Raw genomic sequence first — 22,630 nt, 5'->3', positions numbered from 1 at the left:
CCAGGGCCCTGTGGAATGCAGCTGTCTAGAGTGCCTCCTGGAACAGCTGTGTGACAGCTACAACTCCCTGGGCTACTTCCCCATGGCCTCCTCCCAACACCTTCTTTATTCTCACCATAGGATTTTCCTCCTGGTGTCTGATAATGCTTGTACTCCTCAGTCCTCCAACAGTCTGTGTTCTCACTCTCAGCTCCTAGTGCCTCTTGCTCCCAGCTCCTCACACGCGCACCACAAACTGAAGTGAGCTCCTTTTTAAACCCACGTGCCCTCGTTAGCCTGCCTTAATTGATTCTAGTAGCTTCTTGATTGGCTGCAGGTGTTCTAATCAGCCTGTCTGTCTTAATTGTCTCCAGAATGTTCCTGATTGTTCTGGAACCTTCCCTGTTACCTTACCCAGGGAAAAGGGACCTACTTAACCTGGGGCTAATATATCTGCCTTCTATTACTCTACTGTAGCCATCCCTGTCACATATCCCCCCCACTCTGCTCAACACTATGGGGTTGGGCAACTTGGGACATCAGGCAGCGTACTCGTGACAAGCCATCTGCATTGCTATGGTAGCTTCCAGCCCAGTGTTGTATGGTGAATTAGAAAGGTTGTAGGGACAGGAATCATCTGGTCACCCTTGCATTCTTCTCTTTATTTCACTGCATCCACTGAAGGGGTGCAATATTGCCAACTCATAGGATTCTATCAAGACTTCTATGATATTTAATGTTTTCTTGAAGCTCCAGCTTTTGGAGACAAATGATTGTGTGAGAATCTAAGCTTCTGTTAAAAAAAAAAAAAACACAAACAAAAAAACACACACCACAAAAACTTGTGACCCGAAAATGTGACCCGAATGCACAAATGCTCAAAAACAGAAGATAAATAAATAGAGAGAACCTGATTTTTACTCTTTTTTACACAATTATTTTAAAGCTAGTCTCATGGACTTTTCAAGGCTGACTCATGATTTTTTTTTTTTTAATGTCTGGTTTTGGCAACACTGTATAAGCCAAAATTCTTTCACCACTTCTTGCACTGTCAAAAATTTTAAGGGCATTAGAGCTGTTTGAAATCTGTAATTTCCTTCCAGCAGGAAATTCTGAGATGTTGAAATTTGGTTCCATCCCAAATCTGCATGAACAAGTTAAAAACTCGTTTCATGAAAAATTCTGAAGTATTACAAAAGCATTTTGTTTCAACTGTTTTGATTATATAACAAAGTTGAACCGATAACATCTACATTAAATTATTTGAACAAAAAAAAAAAAGTGTCCCAATTTCCTGTGAAAGTTTTGACAAAAATTGATACAGCTCCAAAAAAATGTTTGAATGTCATCAATCAGCATTTTCCAAGAAAAAGTTGTCAACCAGGTCTAGAATTTTGCTCCTTAATTTTCTGAACATGTCATCTGCACTGTGAATGATCCCTGGTCTCACTGAGTCTGTTTGTTGTCACTTGTTGCCTTCAGAAATTACTTTTTAAACATACTAACTCCAAAAATCTATGAAGATGGTCTATGCCAAAGGAGGCATGACAATTGCTTGTCCAGATAATGCTAATCTTCTCCACCCCTCTTTTCCTGAAATTGCCTAGTATTCTGGGGACTAGAAGCTGGTATACGCATAGCTCGTGGCTCAGATAAGAGTTTCAGGATTAAGCAACTAAAACTGATCCAGATCCAGAAATGAGACCTATCTAGGGAAATTATAGGAGAATTTGCCTTAAAATCATGAGAGATGTAATTAATGGTCTCAGAGCCTTGTTATTGATCAATTAAAATTCTCTAAAACTCACAAGTGATCTTTTTAGATGTTTTGGACATTGTGTGTCACTTGTCTATGGACACAGCATCCTGAAATGGTCAGCCAGGGCTGGCCTTACCATGAGGCAAACTGAGGCGGCTGCCTCAGGTGCCAGATGGGGGGAGGGGCGGAGGCACTAGGACCCAGAGTGTAGAAAATTGTGTCTGCTGCTGGTGCATATGTATTCTCTCTGCTCTAGATGCACAGACATGGTGGAATGCTGTGCTGGAGGAAGGAGAGCACAAGAGACATAACGGGTAGGCAGGAGAAAAGGAGAGACAGAGTACAGAAAGCAGCAGGAGCTACAGGGAGAGGGAGGAGGAGGAGCCTCTTATGTACCTCTTTAGCACCCCTAGGAGCCTGGACTGATTAACACCAGCTTCTCAGGGAGCTTCCTGTTTCCTGCTGCTTCCCTGAACCCACTTCAAGAGAACAGGCAGTCAACTGAAGTAGTAGGAGCCAGTTAGGCCCTTAAGACGCTGATATCTTCTCACTCAGGCCCTGCTACCAGGCTGCTTATTTGTCCCCTTCAATTGGGTGTTGAGAGCCACTATAGCTGGCACAGAACAGCAGTCAGGAATGAAAGAAGAAAATGCCCCTCTGGGGCAGCATTCAGAAAAAGAAAGAAAAGCTTCCTTTGCTATCTAAGCAGGAAGGAGCTCTCCTGCAATATATAGACACAAATGTTCACGGTGAGCCTTCCAGCCCCAGTGAGGACGTGAGCGGTGAGGAGATGCCCGATCTTCCAGTTAGTCAGAGCACAGGTGACCTGGCCACTACTGCGGCATCCATATCTCCATCTCAAATGGATGTAACCATGCACATTCCATTTTGTAACAACAAGAGAACCTAGTGAAAATGTCCCTGCAATGGTGAGACTGTCAGAGAGCATTTTCTAGAATTTATTGACATTGATGATACTACAGGAGCTGGTCTGACAAATGTGCTTCTTAAAAAGCTGGAAGATACGGGAATTGCAATAGCTGACATGAGAGGTCAGGGCTACGATAATGGTGCCAACATGAGAAGAAAGAACAGAGGAGCGCAGACACGGATCTGAGAGTTAAACCCTCAAGCTTTTTTTGTCCCATGCAGTTCTCATTCATTGAACTTGGTGGTCAGTGATACAGCCTCACTAGAAGCTGATGCTGCTGAATTTTTTAAATGTAATTCAAAGCATCTATGTATTTTTCTCTGCATCAACTCATTGATGGCAAATTTTGAAGCAACATCTGCGAACATCCTCTCTGACACTGAAACCAGTGAGCGCCACATGATGAGAAAGTCGAGTGGAGGCGATAAAGCCTAACACACACCAAATTGGGAAGACAGATGATGCCACAGTTGCCATTATGGAGGATAATGCTGTGACAGGAACTGTTCGTGGGAGAACAGTGGCAGAGGGAAATGGAATCACCAGAAATATACAGAACTTCAAATTTCTGTGTGGCTTAGTGTTGTGGCATGACATACTGTTCGAAATAAATGTTGTAAGCAACAAACTCCAAGGTGTTGACCTTGATATATCTGGGGCAATGGAACAACTGGACAGAGCAAAGTCATATCTACAGTCTTACCGGGATGAGGGATTTCAAAACATTCTGAAGAGTGCACAGAAGTTGGCAGAGGAACTTCACACTGAAGCTATTTTCCCACCCATTCAAGAATACAAGAGACACTGAAGAAGACGACATTTTGATTATGAGGCACGGGATAATCCCATAAGAGACCCCAAACAACAATTCAAAGTTGAATGCTTTTTCCAGGTGCTAGATTGTGCAATACAGTCAGTTGAAGAATGTTTCATGCAGCTCAAGGAACACAGCAGTATATTTGGGATGTTGTATGATATTCCAAAGCTTCTCACTATACCCGAAGAAGACCTAGAGCAGGGCACTAGAGACAGTGTTGACACATGGATGACATGTGCGATATTGATGCAAGTGATTTAGGTGATGTATCTTGAAAGGGTTTTCAAGATACATTTCAGCAGGATCAACTCCAAACGCTGTCCTGGAATATATGTGCACAAATAAGGCGACCACCCTCTTTCCAAATGAGGGCGGGGGGAGCCAAGAACATTGTTAAACAGGCAAGTGTTAAAGTTTAAAGATTATCTACTGGTATACCTGCATATTCAGTTTTATTGACAAAATTTCCATAATGATTAAGGGTCAGATTCTCTCTTTGCCTCTCTCTTGAGGAACCAGTGGGCTAGAAAGCTGTTGGATCTCCTCAGCTGCATATTCTCCCAGTATGAAGGCAATCCCCAACTGGTGTAGGAGCTGGCTCTGCCAGATCTATATTTCCCACCCCTACTGCCCCAGCACAGAGAGCGTATGTTGGGTGCAAAAGGGGGCAGGACCAGAGCACTACTGTGCAATGATTCACCATTGCCACACAAGAGCAATGTAATTTAAAAGTCGATTCAAGGCTGCTCTACATTTCACCAAAGTAGGCAGAGACATGACTCAATCAGGGGGCTACAACCTGCTTCCTTGAGGTGCTCCCAAACAATGGATACAGCTGGAGAGTCTGTGAACACACTATAGTACAAAACACACAATATGGGCCTAATTCTGATTACACTCATACCAGTGAAAGTCGAGAGAAACTTCGTTGAAGTTAATGGAGTTGAACCAGTGTGAGGTCAGCATCAGGCTCTGTGGTCCAATATTAGACCTCAGCATGTATTGTATTTCCTTATAATTATTTTCCATATCCTGGCAACAATACTCCTTTTGATACAGCCTAGAATCCTGTCAGAATCCCTTGCTGAAACTAAACTAGCCATACCAGTCTTCATGGTACTGCTGATTTCCTGACTCCATTTCAATTCAGTTGCACACCCAGAAGTGTACTGTATAGCCTGCCTTGTAAATTTTAGATCCAAAATGCATTTCCAAACTTAAATTACTTTTAAAGAGTTATTTTGAAAGGAAGTTGCAAGGTCTTAATATGTGAAATAGGCATGAAGAAAGAGTTCTTAAGCGCATAACAGTCCATCTTTAATTAGACGACAATTTAGCTTTATTCATGCTAGCTTTATTTGCAAGTATGAAGAATAAAACCAATGGATCAAAGAGATAGACTCATGAATAATATTTAACACACTATATGTGATACTTTTCGCCTTCAAAACCACTAACTAATCTTCTTCAAGGCCAGTAAAAATAGTAATAATCATCTTATTTTAGGAAGGGACAAAAATAGGAGAGCATGATTAGGCAATTGACAAAAGCCACAGAAGGTGTTAGCAGTATTGCTAGTCCCAAGGATTCCAAAATCACAAATCAGCTCACAAAAAGTCATGGGATTGTAAAAAAAACCACACACATTTAGGATTCTTTTGATTTTCCCATGGGTTTTTTGAGCCTTTAGTAGATCTGGGCAGAAAATGTTTTTCTTATCCTAGGAGAGCTTCAGATTTCTTAAAGTTTTTTCCATCCTGAATTGGCATATAAAGTCAAACTCTTGAAAGTTTTCACGAACCAATCAATAATAAATAAATAATAAGTCAGATTGGGTCAACTGAAGCACTTCATTTCAATAACTTCAAAATGAAACATTTTCAACCTTTATTTTGTAACCGTTTAAAAATACACATTAAACACAAATTCAAACTAAACCAAAAACCAGTCATTTTAAAATAAAACACAACTTTTCATTTTTAGAGTTTGAAACAGGACATTTCAACAATTTAAAAAAAAAATTCTCAAAATTGGGATATTTGTCAAAACTAACCCTTTCCTACACAGTTTCTGTCAAGGTTCCTTCCTCACTCTGAACTCTAGGGTACAGATGTGGGGACCTGCATGAAAAAACCCCTAAGCTTATTTTTACCAGCTTAGGTTAAAACTTCCCCAAGATACAAACTATTTTACCTTTTGTCCCTGGACCTTATTGCTGCCACCACCAAGCGTCTAACAAAAAGCAACAGGGAAAGAGCCCACTTGGAAACGTCTTTCCCCCCAAAATACCCCCAATCCCTACACCCCCTTTCCTGTGGAAGGCTTGATAAAAATCTTCAATTTGCATAGGTGAACACAGACCCAAACCCTTGGATCTTAAGAACAAGGAAAAAGCCATCAGGTTCTTAAAAGAAGAATTTTAATTGAAGTAAAAGAATCACCTCTGTAAAATCAGGATGGTAAATACCTTACAGGGTAATCAGATTCAAAACATAGGAGAATCCCTCTAGGCAAAACCTTAAAGTTACAAAAAGACACAAAAACAGGAATCTACATTCCATTCAGCACAACTTAAATTTTTATCCATTTAACCAAAACCGAATCTAATGAATATCTAACTAGATTGCTTATTAACCCTTTACAGGAGTTCTGACCTGCATTCCTGCTCTGGTCCCGGCAAAAGACAACACAGATAGAGAGAACCCTTTGTTCCCCCCTCCCTTCCAGCTTTGAAAGTATCTTGTCTCCTCATTGGCCATTTTGGTTAGGTGCCAGCGAGGTTGTCTTAGCTTCTTAACCCTTTACAGGTGAAAGGGTTTTTCCTCTGGCCAGGAGGGATTTAAAGGTGTTTCCCCCCTCCCTTTATATTTATGACAGTTTCAGTTTCTACAATCCTGCATTGCCTGACAAAAAGCATCTAGTCAGAAGATTCATGACCCCACACTAGCTTTTAGAGTTTAGATTTTCCAGTTTTTCTCCATGAACATTAAGGTGACAAACTTACTCCTTTTAAGTGAAAGCCAAGATTCTCATGTACTCACATAACTCCAAAGACACAAGGCCACCACATTCTATCACAAGACTGGGCAACACTGAGTTAGTGCCAGAGCTGTTGTTAGATCTTGGGAGTTTCTGGCACCCAGACATCTGCTCAAACGAACATTTTGTCAACAGCAGACTCTGGTTTGAGAAGGACAATGCTTCAGTTGCTATTGAACAAGCTTGCCTTTTAAGGATTTCACTGTTAGCTAGTCTCCTACGTAGGGCTCTCTGGAGGCAAAGTCATGAAACTAAAAAAAGGTTTGTAGGCTTATTAGAGGTAATTCTTATACTTTGAATGTATTGCTATCTCAGAGCCACAATCACCCTCTGTTAACAGAACTTCAGGGCCCAGCTGCAAGTAAGACTTCTTGAGGTAGAGTATAACTGAAGGGCAGTTAGAGGAGGCAGGATATTTATGCCCCTGGAATGTAGGGGCTACAAGGAATTGCTGATGCTTGTAACCACAGAGTACTACTCAAAATTGCTTCTGAGGCCACGTGGGTAGGCACTCTTAATGGGTGGTGCTACAGAGGAAATATATTAGAAGATATGTCACTGCTGGTCAGTAAAGCCTTTCTGCCTCAAAGGGTGGATTGATTTAAATTAGTTCTTCTCAACCAGGGGTCTGTGTACCCCTGGGGGTACCGAGAGGTCTTCCAGGGGGTACATCAACTCATCTAGATATTTGCCTACTTTTAAAACAGGCTATATAAAAAACCACTAGCAAAGTCAGTACAAACTAAAGTTTCATACAACCTGTTTATACTGCTCTTTATACTATACTTTGAAATGTAAGTACAATATTTATATTCCAATTGATTTATTTTATAATTATGTGTTAAAAATAAGTAAGCAATTTTTCAGTAATAGTGTGCTGTGACAACCTTTGTATGTTTATGTCTGATTTTGTAAGTAGTTTTTAAGTGAGGTGAAACTTGGGGGTACACAAGAAAAAAAAATCAGACTCCTAAAAGAGGTACAGTAATCTGGAAAGGTTGAGAGCCACTGGCCTACAGATCTAGGTACCAGAAAAAAATATCCAAGTTATGTAAAAACAGAAAATATTTTTGTAAACTTTTAAGTTGTACAGCAACAAGGAAAAGAGACTTGTTACTGGGATTTTTTTTCCCAATGGATTCCTTTTGCAGCAAAATTTTTAACTATTTGTACCACCAGCACCCCCTTGATAGAAGATGTGGAACTGCATGGAAAAGCATGATGGGAAGAAATGACGACAAGTGGCCTGTTACTGTATTTGTTTCATTTCAAGCTACAATGTTTTAGAATTATATTTAAAGGGATAAATATTTATAAAGCATTCTGTACCCAAAAGCCTTTTAGACTTGTGCTGTTTTGGATTAATGGGTTTGCTCTAAAATTGCTCAGCAGGAAAGAGAGAGAACCGGAAAAAAATACAGATATGACAAGTAGAGTGTTAACACCTAACACTCGCAAGTTACTTCCTATATATTTGTTCAATATTAGTTAGAGGAGAAGTTTGGGTTAGTTTTACACTGCCTTCACCACTTCCAAATAGTCTACAACATTCCCAAGAACTGAAGACATATTACCTACAACTCGATCAGTGTTGCCCCTCAGCTAAGAAGTGGCAAATATTAGGCTCCTGCAGGTCAGCTTCTTGTTGGAGGAGAAATCAGACACTTCTCAAATTGTGTTCATAGACCACTGACAGCACACAGAACATTTGTCATGAAGAGTCAGCTGGTCACATGAGCCAGCTCTCCTTGTTTCTATTTGTAAAAAAATCACATTTAGAGACAGCAAAAGGACACAATAAGAATCTCTTATTATTATTTCCATACCTTTCAACCTGCCAAATTTGGACACTATGTGTGACAAAGACCCAAAAAAGGGGACAAAAACCATGATTCATGCAAGAAACTTTAAATAAACTGGGATTCAAATTTTAGTGAAATTGCCACATTCTGTAATCTCAGTTTCATAAATCTAATGTAAACTTTCAACAACAGAAGTGAGGGGGATTCCAAATTTGTAGGCAACACAGGTAACTTTGGAATAAAATGTGAAACATCTCTTGACCTAATGGACACTTGAGATGTAGGACTAGTTTTTCATGCAAGCAATTGCTGAGGTTGCCACGAGGATGTTATGTGATTGCAAAAGAGAAGAGAAGTGTCCACAAGAGACTATGAAGTCATTGTTCACATTATGATAGAGTTTGAGAACCCAAAGTTCTAGCAGTGCTTTATAAGAGACCCAAATGGACAACAAGAATTCTGACAAACACAATATGAAACAGAACCAAAAAGAAACTAAAAATTGTAGGCTGTCATAAATATAAAGGGAAGGGTAAACACCTTTAAAATCCCTCTTGGCCAGAGTAAAAACCCTTTCACCTGTAAAGGGTTAGAAGCTAAAGGTAACCTCGCTGGCCAAAATGACCAATGAGGAGACAAGATACTTCAAAAGCTGGGAGGAGGGAGAAAAACAAAGGGTCTGTGTCTGTCTGCGTGATGCTTTTGCCGGGGACAGAACAGGAATGGAGTCTTAGAATTTAGTAGGTAATCTAGCTAGATATGCGTTAGATTAGGATTTCTTTAAATGGCTGAGAAATTAAGCTGTGCCGAATAGAATGGATATTCCTGTCTGTGTGTCTTTTTGTAACTTAAGGTTTTGCCTAGAGGGATTCTCTATATTTTGAATCTAAATTTACCATCCTGATTTTACAGAGATGATTCTTTTTTACTTTTATTAAAATCCTTCTTTTCAGAAACTGAATGCTTTTTCCATTGTTCTTAAGATCCAAGGGTTTGGGTCTGTGGTCACCTATGCAAATTGGTGAGGATTTTTACCAAACCTTCCCCAGGAAGTGGGGTGCAAGGGTTGGGAGGATTTTGGGGGGGAAAGACGTTTCCAAACAACGCTTTCCTAATAAAGAAACCCAGATAAATGTTTGGTGGTGGCAGTGGAAGTCCAAAGGCAAAGGGTAAAACAGTTTGCACCTTGGGGAAGTTTTAACCTAAGCTGCTAAAAAGTAAACTTGTGAGGTTTTCATGCAGGTCCCCACATCTGTACCCTAGAGTTCGGAGTGGGGAAGGAACCTTGACATAAGCCATGGCACAAACGTGTCTACTTGGGCCTTTACTATGGCACCGTGCTCGTTCCTAAGAGGCAATCAAAGCAGCACACCAGGATTTAGGAACTTTGCATTTAGAACTCTGTACTATAGGTTTTGCCAATTCATTTAAGTATCTCTGAATTTGAGTTATTTAAATAACGATGTCCTGGCTTGTGGAGAAATCAATTTCACCTCTGTGCTCCAAGGTCTACAAGACACTACCTGCACTATTGGGTTGAATTTCTCATGGCAAAAGACCAGAATCTCAGAGATGGGCCATGAGAACCCCTGGTAGAGATAGGGTTGAGTACTGTGGAGAGCATGGATGAGTGCATCTACCTAAGCTGAAAGCAGAGTTCAAATGGTCACAGTAAATCCACATTCTTTGATGAATAGGTCTTGCCACCTCCTACATGAAATCCATGTCTGGCGTATGGATGAAAAAACCATCTTTGGCTGAGACAAAATTTCAGGATCTATCAAACCTCTGTTCTACCTATACTGTGATATGGGTCAGAAACCTGGCCTCTCTTATAGGTAGACTTGGGGTGAATGGAGACATTGCTTATGTATTGTTAGCATAAAGTGGTTTGACTTTGTGCAAAATGTCAATCTCACAGAGATCTGGCCTTCCTTCAATCACACATTATATCCAAAAGCTGTGTTGTATGCTCTTCAGCCATGTCAGCAGGGTGGACAAAAACACCCCAGCACACGGTGCTCTCAAACTCTCTATCAATACGCAAAAGGGTGCGTGCCTGTACCTTATCTGGTGCTGCCCAGGGTAACCTCACTACACAATGCTTGATGCGATGTAATCAACTGTAGTCACTCTGGCTGGTGCAACGGTACTCAATAGAATTGCCACATTTGATTATTAGGATATGGGGCAGAAGGGAGTGTTATTGAGGGCTTGCTGAGAAAATTGTCATTCAAGACTATTTTATATAATCCAAGAAGACATTCAATGAGGAATTGTTCTTAGAGATCCTGTGGCACTTTTCACAAGCATCCGAGTGCTAGCCACAGTGACATCCAATACAAAAATTCCTGTTACACACCAGTTTCTCCTGTGGTTTCAAATGGCTTCAGTACTCTTCTTCACTTCCTGTCCTTAGTGATTGTTCACTGTTAAAAGCTGCTGTGTTTCACCCTGGAAGTGGCTACATTTCAACCTGGTACACAAAGTGACTTCACTATATGGTCAAATACTGTCATTCTTACCCATTCCTCATGCACACAGAGAGTGCCTATTAACTGTCATAGGCATTTTGCATGAATAAACACTGCAGGATTTGGTCAGTAGTGTATCAAATACTTTACTGCAGGATGCTTCAGGACAAATAACACAATTGTATGCTATTCTAAGTAAGTTAGTAGTGTCAATGCAAAACATATTTTAAGAGTGTATTTAAATTTTGTTTTATGACAAACAGGTCAGGAAGAAAATTTAAAATGAAGCTGCAACATTAACTCCTTGTCACAGACACTATATGTTACCATTAACGTGATGCACACTAGTCAAGAGCATCTTACGTCTGGTGATCAAATGGTTAAGATTCTCCAGTGGAAACATAATGAAAGAGCAGTGGGTGAACTTGTATTATATCAAGAGGCTGAAACACCTACGTAAAACTCTGAGTAAAAGACACAGGGTCAGCTTTAATTCAACTTCCTGGCTCTTGTCTGTTTTCAGTAGAAATGACTGATGAGTGAAATCTCTGCAGGGAGGAATTTGGGAGATTCTGCAGGAATGCCAGGAAATCTGTCCTGCACTACGTTGCTTCCTGCAGAAAGGGAGCTTACAAAACCTGCACAGAAATGGCATTCTTCAGCAGGTCCCACTGGTTAGAACACTACCGAGCTGCTATTAAAATGAAAAATGTGTTTTAAAAGGCCCTTTCAGGTCAAAATTCAGGAAAGATTTTCCTCAGGTGAGCCAAGCAGCACATTGCAGTTGGGAGGCAATTTGTTCCAACTAAAACTGGCACGAATGGTCAAGATTAAAACCTCATCTGCCCTTTCAGCAAAGTTCAGGTTTCTGGATCCAGGTTTGAATCTGGGTCTTTCTAGTCTTAGCTGTTCTCAGTTGAGAGCAGGAGTTGATGTGTAATGTATCATGCATTTACCTCTGATGTGGTCCCAACTGACCCCATGGCAGGGGTGGGGGAAAATCAAGTATGTCAGAAGTAAACTACTTGATGATCCTTCCCCCTCTCCCCCCATGTTGTGTTACTCTATCTGTGAATACTAAAAAATTAAAAATAAATAAATTTAAAAAAAAAACCCACCACACACACTAGTCTTGTATTGAATGGAGCAGAAGTGAAGTCAGAATGTGGTCTTAAGTCATAAATTGTGTTTGATATTGAATCATGGTCCATAATTTTTCAAGGTATTTTATTTCTTATTACAGGGAAGTTTTTCAAAAGGAAAAACACTTACGAGAAGAGGATTTCAATAACTGTAAGTAAAAGGCAAATACAAAAGGGTTTTGTGGAAATCTACATAAGCACCTCTTAAAAAAAATTGTCTAGAGTCTGAGTTCTCTCTTTACAAAGAAGCATTCAAGAGTAGAGGCCAATTCTGATGTCATCTTTGATTTGATTAAGAAAAAAAAAATCTGGAATAGCACTCAAAATTAAATTGCACAAGAACAGCCACCTGCAACTTATTTTGTGTGTAAAATGGAAGTGTTTCTTTGTAGCTACTTAGGACTGACTAATGTCTAGAAAACTCTGATTCTCATGAGTGAAATGAAGAAAATGAAAGAAATGCAAATGAAAGGAAACATTCACATGTTTTGATCCCAGTTTTGCCACTTGATACATTATTTGCATGCTGTAGAATGAGACTGTTCTAGTTTTCTTCAGTAGATCAGTTGAAATTAAGAGAACATGCAGATATAAAAATACTATCAAAATTGTTATTGCAATGCTAAAATTGACTGAAAAGTTCATTGTAACTAATATTTCTTAGTTGGGAAAAAAATGGTGATGCTTTTTAAGGTCAGCATGTTGCTCCTAAATTAATCCTAATTTCTACCCTATGAATAATCTTCATAAGGAAAGTAGTTTTCAAATGCTTAAATACATTTATTACATCCATTTCCGCCATAATTCTATACAAGATTGATAAGAAGGCTACCCTACTGGCAACCCACTAAGTTGCTGTCATCTTTTTTTAATTAAGCATAGAGGTACCAGGTGTGAAAACTACAGTTCCCAGCATGCAGTGCTCTGTCCAAGTTTGACTGATATCTGCGGGCCACATTTGGCCTGTGAAATGCATGTTGGCTACCTTCTGCTCAACAAGACATAATAAATATTATAGTGCTCGTTAGCATTGACTAGAATCAATCAGTACTTGACTGCTGCAATCAGTTAAAAAAAATCTCAAGTCCTTCACTGTATCACTGACAGAGAGACACTGAAGTGGTTCAATTTGCCCCTGTTGGAAAAATAATAATTAGGCATCTTGACTCATAAGGATCTAAATTAATTTAACATAAGGCATTTATTGTTTGAGGCAATTATCCATTCAAGACCTGAGTTTCAGCACAACAAAGTGTTCAAAAGGAGAACTGATCAAGACAAGATCCCATGCTTCTTTTGCAAGACTTTATGCCACTATCCCTTAAAAATAAAAGTAGGGAATGAAGGTAATAAATACTTTTCACTTCTACAATACCTTCCATTGGAGAGCCTCAAAGTCTTTACCAGACATTTCTGAATTTAGCAACACAATAACCCCATTAGAAACAGCTAGACAATCCATGTGCCCTCTCTGTCAATGACAACATTACATAATAGTTAAGCTATAGGTAAGCAGTGGAACAGGTTATCCTAGGGAAATTGTGGAATCCATGTCCTTGGAGGTTTTTTTAAGAACAGGGTAGACAATCACCGCAGGGGTGCCTCATTGTGGGGGCATAGACTAGATGACCTCATGTGGTCACTTCCAGCCCTACATTACTCTAATTCCATGATTCTATCATTAAAAGGATCCAAAATGGCCACTCCTTGAATACAGCATTATGATTTTGGGAAATCAAACTCAAGCAAACTAGGAAAAATTTGAAAGCCCCTTCAAAGCTAACTCTCACAGGAAGCATTTATGACAAAAATATTTCTGCTGTACTTAATGGCTATAGAGCCAGAGGAAAAGCCAATGCAGTGTAAGATTTGTTTGCTCCAGTATGTGATGGGAGAAAGAAAGTATTGGAGGTTTAACACACATTCACCTTTAAGAATGAGTATTAAAGAAAACCTAGATGTGGCTTTACAGAAGTTTGATTAGTGCTATGTAAACACTATATGTAGAAGACATCACAGTTCTTCATGACACAGAGCTCCATCTGAAAGAAGTTGGTCCTTTGCATCAGGGCGGGGCACTGCATAAGGCCCTCTGTATTAAAGAGGAAGGCAGCACAAGCCATTCTAGTAGATTGTGGATTATACCCTAGTTCCACAATTTAAAGATTGTAGCACTTTTATTTCAGCTAATTTGCCCAATTAATCTATGTTGTGAACATATGTTAACATGCTACTCCGTATGTCAAGCAAAAAAGAAAGTCACTGCTACTTCTTGTATCTTGTTTTATGAGAAGTAACACCATGAAGAGAGAGAGAGAGAGAGAGAGAGAGATTAAAATACAAAGGAATCTGAGTTTTCTAAAGTGAGAAGGGACCTTTATCATCATTTAGTCTAACTTCCTGCATAACAAAATCAATAATAGGGTGGTTTGTAATACTAAATAACCCTAGTGTGAAGACATAATTGCTAAGGAGATCCACACAATGTTAATTAAAGCAGCAGATATCTGAAGAAGTTATTAAATTACAAATAAAAATCATGATTAACCAGGAAGAAAATAAAGAAGCAGATGGTGTGGAAGTCATTAAAAAAAGCCAGCTCCTTGAAAGGGTGCATTCCATTAAAGATTAGCAAAAACAGCAAGGCACAAGCAAGGCCAAGGCTGGGGAGGATGTGGTAACAAATCAAGAGCAGTAACCAGCCGACAACTGAAACCATGCCTCACTAGAAAGATGATCTCTATTATTTTCACGTGTGAAAGGGTTTACCAACAGGTTTATGGTAAACAGAGATAGAAACTGACCATCAATCCTTATGAGCCTTGATTAGACCAACATTTCCCAGCATAGGGCTGGAAGGATAGAGGGATGTCTGATAAAGCAGTGTTTGGAGGGAATCTAGATCTGCTCTGGTTTATGCACACACTGCAGACATGCTGCTGTGGCTTCAGGTAAAGTGGTAGTGGCCCCATTGACACAGAATGGTGTTTGATTATTCCCAGTATTCAGTAATTTAGGATCTGGTCTGAGTCCACCAGTTCACATAGATCACCAAATCACCTTCAGGTAAAAATGACTTTCCAGGGATACCATCGCAGATCAGATTTGCACCAGTGACATAGAAATGAAAGACTCTAAAATCCCAAACCGTGGAGGGATCTAGTCACTATTTACTAGTATGCACCAGATTAGTTATCTGAAAACAACAAATAATTAAGCACAATTGCTGGTTGAAGATGTATTTAGTAAAGTGAAACATTTCAGTGTTGAAGTATTGTTACATTATGTGAGTATTTTGGTTGTAGTGTAAATATTAAAATTCCCTTTCTAAATTAGTTAGTGAGAGATCCAATCAGGAATTTGATAGAGGTTACATTGCCCTCTTGCCTTCACTGTAGTACCTCCAAGTCAAGACTGATGCCTATCTGCAGTCCATGTGACAAAGCTTGCATTGCATTGTTCATACTGTCTTTGTTGGGTAGGTGGACTGATCTCCAGGGCTTTCAATTTAGCACCTTTCATTAATACTAAAATGTCAAATCTTAATGTTAAACTAAATGTTGTTTAAAATGTTGAACCTTAAAGACAGTCTCCATTCCCTATATTAAAAAACAAATGAACACATAAAAGGTAATATCAGCAAAAGCAATGTGTTGGCAATAATCTAACCATTTGATCACTGTTGTTCTCATGTTTTAGAATATCCCTGGAACTTCTCTATGCCTCTATTTCATTTCCTAGTGTTTCAGTGTAGCTTATCCATCAAGCTTTGCTTTAAAACACAACTCAGTTCAGGTGTTAACTGCTGAATTATTAACCAGCTCAGTTATGAATGTCTGTGAAACAAATTTTATTCCAAGATAACCATCATTCATCCAAAATATGGTGAGAGAATTACTTTGCCCTCTGCTTAAACTTAGAAACTAATCCTTAAAGCTCAAAAAATATCAGAGTCAAAGAGAAAAATCATCTGGATTAATACCCTGTTTAAGTTTTCTTGAAGAAGCAGCTAAGAATGAATATTAGCACTAGGTTTCTGTAACACTATAAGTAATACAAAGGCAATAATACAGTACTTTAATGATTACTTCTTACAGGTGGGTTTAATTTTAGCTTTCTACCTTTGGAATAAGATACGACAGTTGTAAGCTAGGTTGTATAGTATTAAAGAAATGTGTTGTGTTTGACCTCATTCACCAGAGTAGTGGAGTCATTCTGAACAACAGTATAATTAACATTTATGTGTGTGTTATTTAAAAAAAGCTTTCACATTTATTAAGTAATGATGAATTATTTTACACACACGCACTGGGCTGAGACACAAATCAGCACAATTTACAGCTTAGAAGCCTTTCAGAGTAACAGCCGTGTTAGTCTGTATTCGCAAAAAGAAAAGGAGTACTTGTGGCACCTTAGAGACTAACCAATTTATTTGAGCATGAGCTTTCGTGAGCTACAGCTCACTTCATCGGATGCATACCGTGGAAACTGCAGAAGACATTATATACACACAAACAACTCTAAATTGTGCCTGTTTTAGTAACAGCTGTGACCATCTTATTAGCAGGAAAATTTACTTGATTTCTCCTGCCCATTTCTATAGCATCTTTACTATGGCTATGGGAAAAGGGTATTATTAGAAATGGCCAAACCTGCTCAGAAAAAAAAAAGAAATCAATGCACCTGAGGCATGTTTCAACTCACATTGAAGCCAATATAAAGATTCCCTTTGCCTTCAACGGGTATTGGATAAGGCCCTGTACCTCAGCCCTATTCTTTAGCCAACAATGAATCTGTTCTAAGGCTTTCTGGATAAGTACTCGTCATCCAGCAGGCTGCACTCACTGTTGCTGAAATCCATCTGGGAGCCTCAACTTTCTCCATCTCTAATCCAAGACAGACATCCAAATCTTGGGTGTTTTGGGCATTCCACATGGGGGGAAATTCATTTTGGGGCTCTGACTAGGGAGAGACCTGAGAGCATGCAGGATTTTGAAGATAATGTTGGCCTGCACTCAGGAGAAAAAATGAATGGATGACAGCTTGTCATTTCCTGTAGATTAGTGCCAAACATGGCCTTTAAGTACTTAATTGTTTTTTATATAGTTAATTCAGGATTTAAGATTTTTATATAGATACACTGTGAGAAATTATGTACTAAGTGCAAAGGTACTGAATAAATGGCCCTCCTTAGCAGTAGCCAGTGAATCAAGTTATTTTCTCAAGGAATAAGGTTTTTTGGTGCAATCAAGTGGGGGGAGGGGAAGAGAGAGACTAGGCCTTCAAAAAGCAAGTTACTTTCACAGTGCTTAAATTTGTAAAGAAAGAGGTGCCAGGGCTCAAGCAACAACAACAGTGTTTTCCACGCACCATATGAGCAAGGTCTCTTCCCCATACACCACTAACAGAAGAGGTGCTCGGCTGTGCCCTGGCATGAAAAGACATGTCAGAGCTGAGTCCCAGCAAGCCCCAGCACAAATTAAGTTCTGAAGGTATTGAAGGTTTCCAGTACTATTTACTTGTAACCTCAGTTAAAAGCTATCACTGCTAGGAATCTGATATTTGCCAGTCACTTAAGTAGTTGCCTAAGGAAGGTTCTATGAGAAAATGGTTCTATGGTTGGGGAACCAGCCTAGGACATAGGAGACCTGGTTCAATACTACCACAGATTTCCTGTGGGACCTTGGACAAAAATCACTTAGCCTCTGTTCCCACATGTTTAAAAATAAATAAATAAATAAATAAAAAATATGGGGATAGTAGTACTTCCCTACCTTGCAGGGGTGTTGTAATGATAAATAGATTGTGAAGTGGTTTGAGATCTACTGATGAGAAAGTGCTATATAAAATTATTATATCCTGCATATATCTAGAGGGGAATATATGCTGCCTATGGCTGGTGAAGATGGGTAGCTGACCCCTGGCAGGCACCGACAAGGCTTCCTCATGCTAAGGGCAGGTGGTAGTGAACAACCTGGACTCCTAGGAAGCACCACAGAAGTGCAATCTAAGCAGCCATGGAAAGGCAACCGGCAAATGAAAATGTATGGAACAGGATGGAAAGAGACATATGGTGTTTAACAGATTAAGATACTCATTAAGGATAAAATTACAAATATGTGCCACATAAAGTTCTATTAACACTGAGAAATAAAACCTGAGCTTTTCTGGATAATAAGAGGAAGATTATTGAGCAAGGTCAGATAGCAGCAGATTGGATTAATAGAATAGCCACCATAATAAAATCCAACAAGTTAAAGATTTGTATAGACTAAACACAAGTGCTACCCATAAGAACAGTTAGGAGGTAATGGATAAGTCACTCAAGTCATTTTGAAAATTTTAAGTGCCTGACTGGGGCTTGGGTTCCTAAGTCATTTAGATGCTTTTAAAAATTGTATCTTATGTCTAACTTTCAAAATACAACAGTATTTTCAGTTTTGGATGCAAGCCAAATGTTTTGGCAGGTCAGGCTCAACATAGAAACTCAGTTCCTTCTTCTTCCCTTTTGGTAGATACATACCTAAGTGATTTTTCAGGACTGCCTCAGTAACCAAGATGTGCCAAACATCATATTGCAAAGCTTTTGAGGATCTGAATGGAGTGGAAGTAATGTTTACTTGTGAGCGGAGAGGACAGTGATTGACACCACAATGAGAGTCTGCATAATGTGCAGCCTGCCAAAGACAGACATGGCTCAGTGACAAAGGAATTCCAATGGGTCTGAGAAATGTGGAAGCAATTGTACAAATGGAACAATCACAAACAAGAAGGCCTTACAGAGAGATTCATAGCCTTTAACATCAGAAGGAACCATCATGATACTCTAGTCAGACCTCCTGCACATTGCAGGCCACAGAATCTCGCCCACCCACACATCTAAATAAGTGTACCTTCATCACAATTAAATTCTCCATTCAGATAGTTGTGGTCTAGACTACGCCTAGCGCCATATGCTTCCAAAGTACTGAACTAAGCCATTCAGACATGGTTCCAGATCAGTATTACAAGATGAATAATGTAGCTTAACCTCAATTGACTATGTTATCAGCTAACTGTTCTCAGCATTGTCTGAGCATAGCTATCATCAACTTTCTGGTCTACCATCTACATTTTTAGAAGAGTTTCACAAATGTCTCTCAAGCTTCGCTGTGGTAATATATTCACAATTCATTTTAAGCATGTTTAATCACTCTTCTACCCTTGACTTCTCCTCATTTGATTTTTCACTTGGAGCAATGATTTACATAAGCTACTCACTCAGAGTGTCCATCTCCTAATTGAGCAACATTGTTATACTGAGGCTCTTGTTAACTAAGCTTCCATTTTCTGATCATAGTTGCAGGTTTTAATTTTTTTTTTTTTTAAATTCAGATAGTTGAGGTCTGTTATTATTTTAAGGTTAGTGAAGATTACATTGAACCTGAGTGTATGCATTTGTCTGATGTTAGTGGGCCATGTAATTAAATTAACCAAGTTGTGAATCTGTGCAATAATTCATTAATATTAGATGGCAAGTCTTCCAAGCAATACACACACACCTACCCCTACCTACCTTCTGGGCTTCCTCTTTTATAATAGTTTACTTACCAGTTGGAAAAACTTTGCAGAACTCTGTCTTTAGCTAAATTGATAAAGTAGGTTCCTCATGATGGTAAACTGGACTTCCCTAAATTGTCTTCTTACACTTCCCTAATTACGGTAAATAGCCACAACTTTCAGCAGCTAGTTCATATTTTTTCTTTATTAGCAAGAGATCGTTCACCCTCATTTCCGAGCTTGGGCTCATGCTTGCACCAGGAAGTCTTTGCGACTTTCCTGTAATAAAGTTATCCGTTCTCATGATGAATTGCCCAGCCATATAACGTCTCTCAGCATGAGATTTCTTATCCCGCTACGCCACCTGGAACAGCTGGCTCTTCCCCCCCGTCGTCATTTGTTGACAAAAATCACGCTTTGGTTCTTATCTAAACCACCCACTTTTTGAGCTGGTCTTGTCCTTCCTGAAGCTTGTACAAGATATTATTGGCCGTTGTTACGCATGGTTCTCCCCCTCCCCCATCTTTTAAGTAGCAGCATTGGAGTTGTTTAACTCGAGCCTTTACATGGAAGGTTGAAAGGAAAGTGACAAAGACCGAGAACGCCAAGCACATTGCCCTGAACCTATTCCTTCCCACATCTCCATCCTCAGTTCAGACCACTTCAAGCAGCCTGTACAACAAACGACTTTGTGATTTTTTATTTTTATAATGGTCTTGCTGTAGCCTGCAGCTAACTCGGCCGAGTCGTCTTGAGTTCTGCTTTCATTAGCTCAATGGCATTTCATAATTTGGGTCACACAAACTGTTCTCAGCTGCCGTCACACCACCCAGTAAGAAGAAGGATGTCTGCTTGCTGATCCATAAGAGGCTGTCCTAGGTAAGAGCTGAGCCGTAAGAAGTGGATGTCAATGATAGGAGCAGAAGAAGGGCATAAAGAGAAGGGACTGAGTTTTGATCAGTGTTTATGAGCCACAAGGAGTGTTAATCCTTCCCTCCTCCGCAAACCAGCTACTTTTCAAACTGGCAGACTAAATCATTCAGAAATTAGTAACAAGTGACTGCAGTTGCAGGGTGGATCCCAAAATTACGTCTGTGCCTACAACGCAGGCGGTTGGAAGGGTGCGCACAGATGCGAAAGAGGATCATTTCTCTGTCACACCTGGCTCATTTTCTTTTCACTTAGCAGCCTATGGTGCACAAAAGTCATTGTCCTGAGTAATAGACTCAACTTGCATGGGGAGGGGAAGGGGAAGAGGTGAAATGTGTCCGATCAGAGCCTAGCATGTACAGAAGTGCAGTGTAATATACATCCACACGAGTTCTTGAGACAGGAGATTAAATCCCGGAGTTGGCAACAGGTTCATCAGGAAAGTAGACACCGAAAATAAATCCGAGAGGATTTTCCCTCATCACGAGCGACACCCAGCGCCGTCCCCTCACGGGGACGCAGACCTGGGAGGAGCAGTAGTTGCAATGGCTGAATAAAAGATTTCCAATGGGGACTAGCAAAACTTCTGCTCAGTCTAACAAACCCGAATAGAGCAGACCCCGTCACCAGAGACCAGACAGGCGGAAGCTCTCCCGGAGTGTCTTTCTGACACAAACCCGCCAGAGCTCCGCCTCCGATGAACGAGGTGGCGTGGGGGGGAATCCTAGCTGGACTAATGCGCCGGGCGGGGAGTTCCCGCCAAATACAACAAGCACTGAACGCTGCTGTGGGATGCCATTCCCCAGCAACAGGATGTGTGCGCAGTGTCCAGGGGACGCTCCCAGGGAGCTCCAGGCGGCTAGGACCCCCCCTGGGAAGTCAAACAAGAAGCTCCCCGCAGCGATCAGAGCGCGAAGAGGAAGATGTAGCATAGCCCGGTCAGAAATCGCCTGAGGCGAACCTGCCCTCGGCTGCTGTTCGGTGCATTCCGAGACTCCCCCCCGGGGGCAGGGGAGAAAACTCCCCGCGCACAGCCGGGCAGCACCCGCAATGCTCCACGGCAAGCCCAGCCCACGCCCGGCAGCAGCCAGCCCTCTGCCCACCGCACGTTTCAGTGGAGCTGTTGCAGGATTGCCAGCGAGAAAAAGAGGCTGTTAGTGAACGGGACAATCCGTCCTACCCTCGGTCCCACACTATGCACGTACACCCCCGCCCCTCGCCCTGTTTTCCACGGCTCTCCCCTGCAGTGGCCGGTCTGCCAAAAATGGCGCTGGGGGACGATGCACCACAAGAAGTCATCAGCGCGAAGCTGGAGCCTTTGGCACCTGAGGAGGGATAGGAGACCGTTTTAGGGGTCAAAACTCGATGTCTCTGCTAAAGTGACCCACAAGTGCAGGAGGTAGGAATGTTGACCTTGATCTCAAGTTCAAGTTCAACCACCAGGCACTGACTGGGGCAGTACCCACCTATTGGGTCTGGCTGCCGGTAGACATTAGTGTACCACTTTGCTCTGCATTCCATTTTCAAGGTGATTTTAGTAGCCATAAATGCTAGAAAGGTTCTATTTTGGGAAAGCAAGACCTTCCCTTCTGAACTCAGCTCTGTAATAGGGGGTAGATTCTGTGGCAAATTCTGCTCTGGGGTATACAGTAACCTGCTTACAGGGGCTCAAGGTTTTGCTTTTTGGCTTTTCTTTAAGTAAAATGTTGGTTTTTTATGTTACTGACAATCTAGTATTTCATAGATCTTCAGTGAACAGCCTTTCATATATTTCAGAGACCCAGGCTGTTGCTATTTGTTAATTTACGTGATTTGAAATGTACATTTGGCTTCTGCAACTGCAATTCTGTTCTTGGCATCTTTTTCACACTGCTGCAGAGCATGGGAAGCTCTCAGACAGCTTGAGTGGTGAAACACCTCCGTTTCTGCTAATCCTCTTATTCACAGGGTATAGGTCACACTCTGTAATGATAGAAATGGGCTGACACCCAGGAAAGAAGCTATGTTGGAGCTAAATTAAAATTCATATTCTTTCTCTCTGAAACAGATAGGTGGCTTCTCCCCTCCTTCATCAGCAGTGGGACACCAAGATGAGAATATAATTATGCAACAGCAAATCTGAAGAGGTGGGAGTGAGGTGAACAGGAGAGACCATTATAAAATGTGACTGTAGGGAAAGCACCAGTATACTTCTCCCACACACATATATTTGTCCTAA

The 22,630-nt window shown here is 40.6% G+C and overlaps 1 long non-coding RNA gene across 1 annotated transcript in view; it reads right to left on the bottom strand.

The window, feature by feature from the left end:
• The window catches only part of LOC144261409 (uncharacterized), a 276,825-nt gene extending 257,105 nt beyond the window's left edge, over positions 1-19,720 (bottom strand). Inside the window, exon 1 of the long non-coding RNA XR_013345260.1 lies at positions 19,534-19,720. This is a non-coding gene — a long non-coding RNA (uncharacterized LOC144261409). The remainder of the gene's footprint in view (positions 1-19,533) is intronic.
• Positions 19,721-22,630: the final 2,910 nt, after the last annotated feature.

This window comes from Eretmochelys imbricata, chromosome 2 (genome assembly GCF_965152235.1).
Source record: "Eretmochelys imbricata isolate rEreImb1 chromosome 2, rEreImb1.hap1, whole genome shotgun sequence".
Taxonomy (NCBI): Eukaryota; Metazoa; Chordata; order Testudines; family Cheloniidae; genus Eretmochelys; species Eretmochelys imbricata.
The sequence above is the reverse complement of the archived record's forward strand: the minus strand, read 5'-3'. Positions and strand labels throughout refer to the sequence as shown.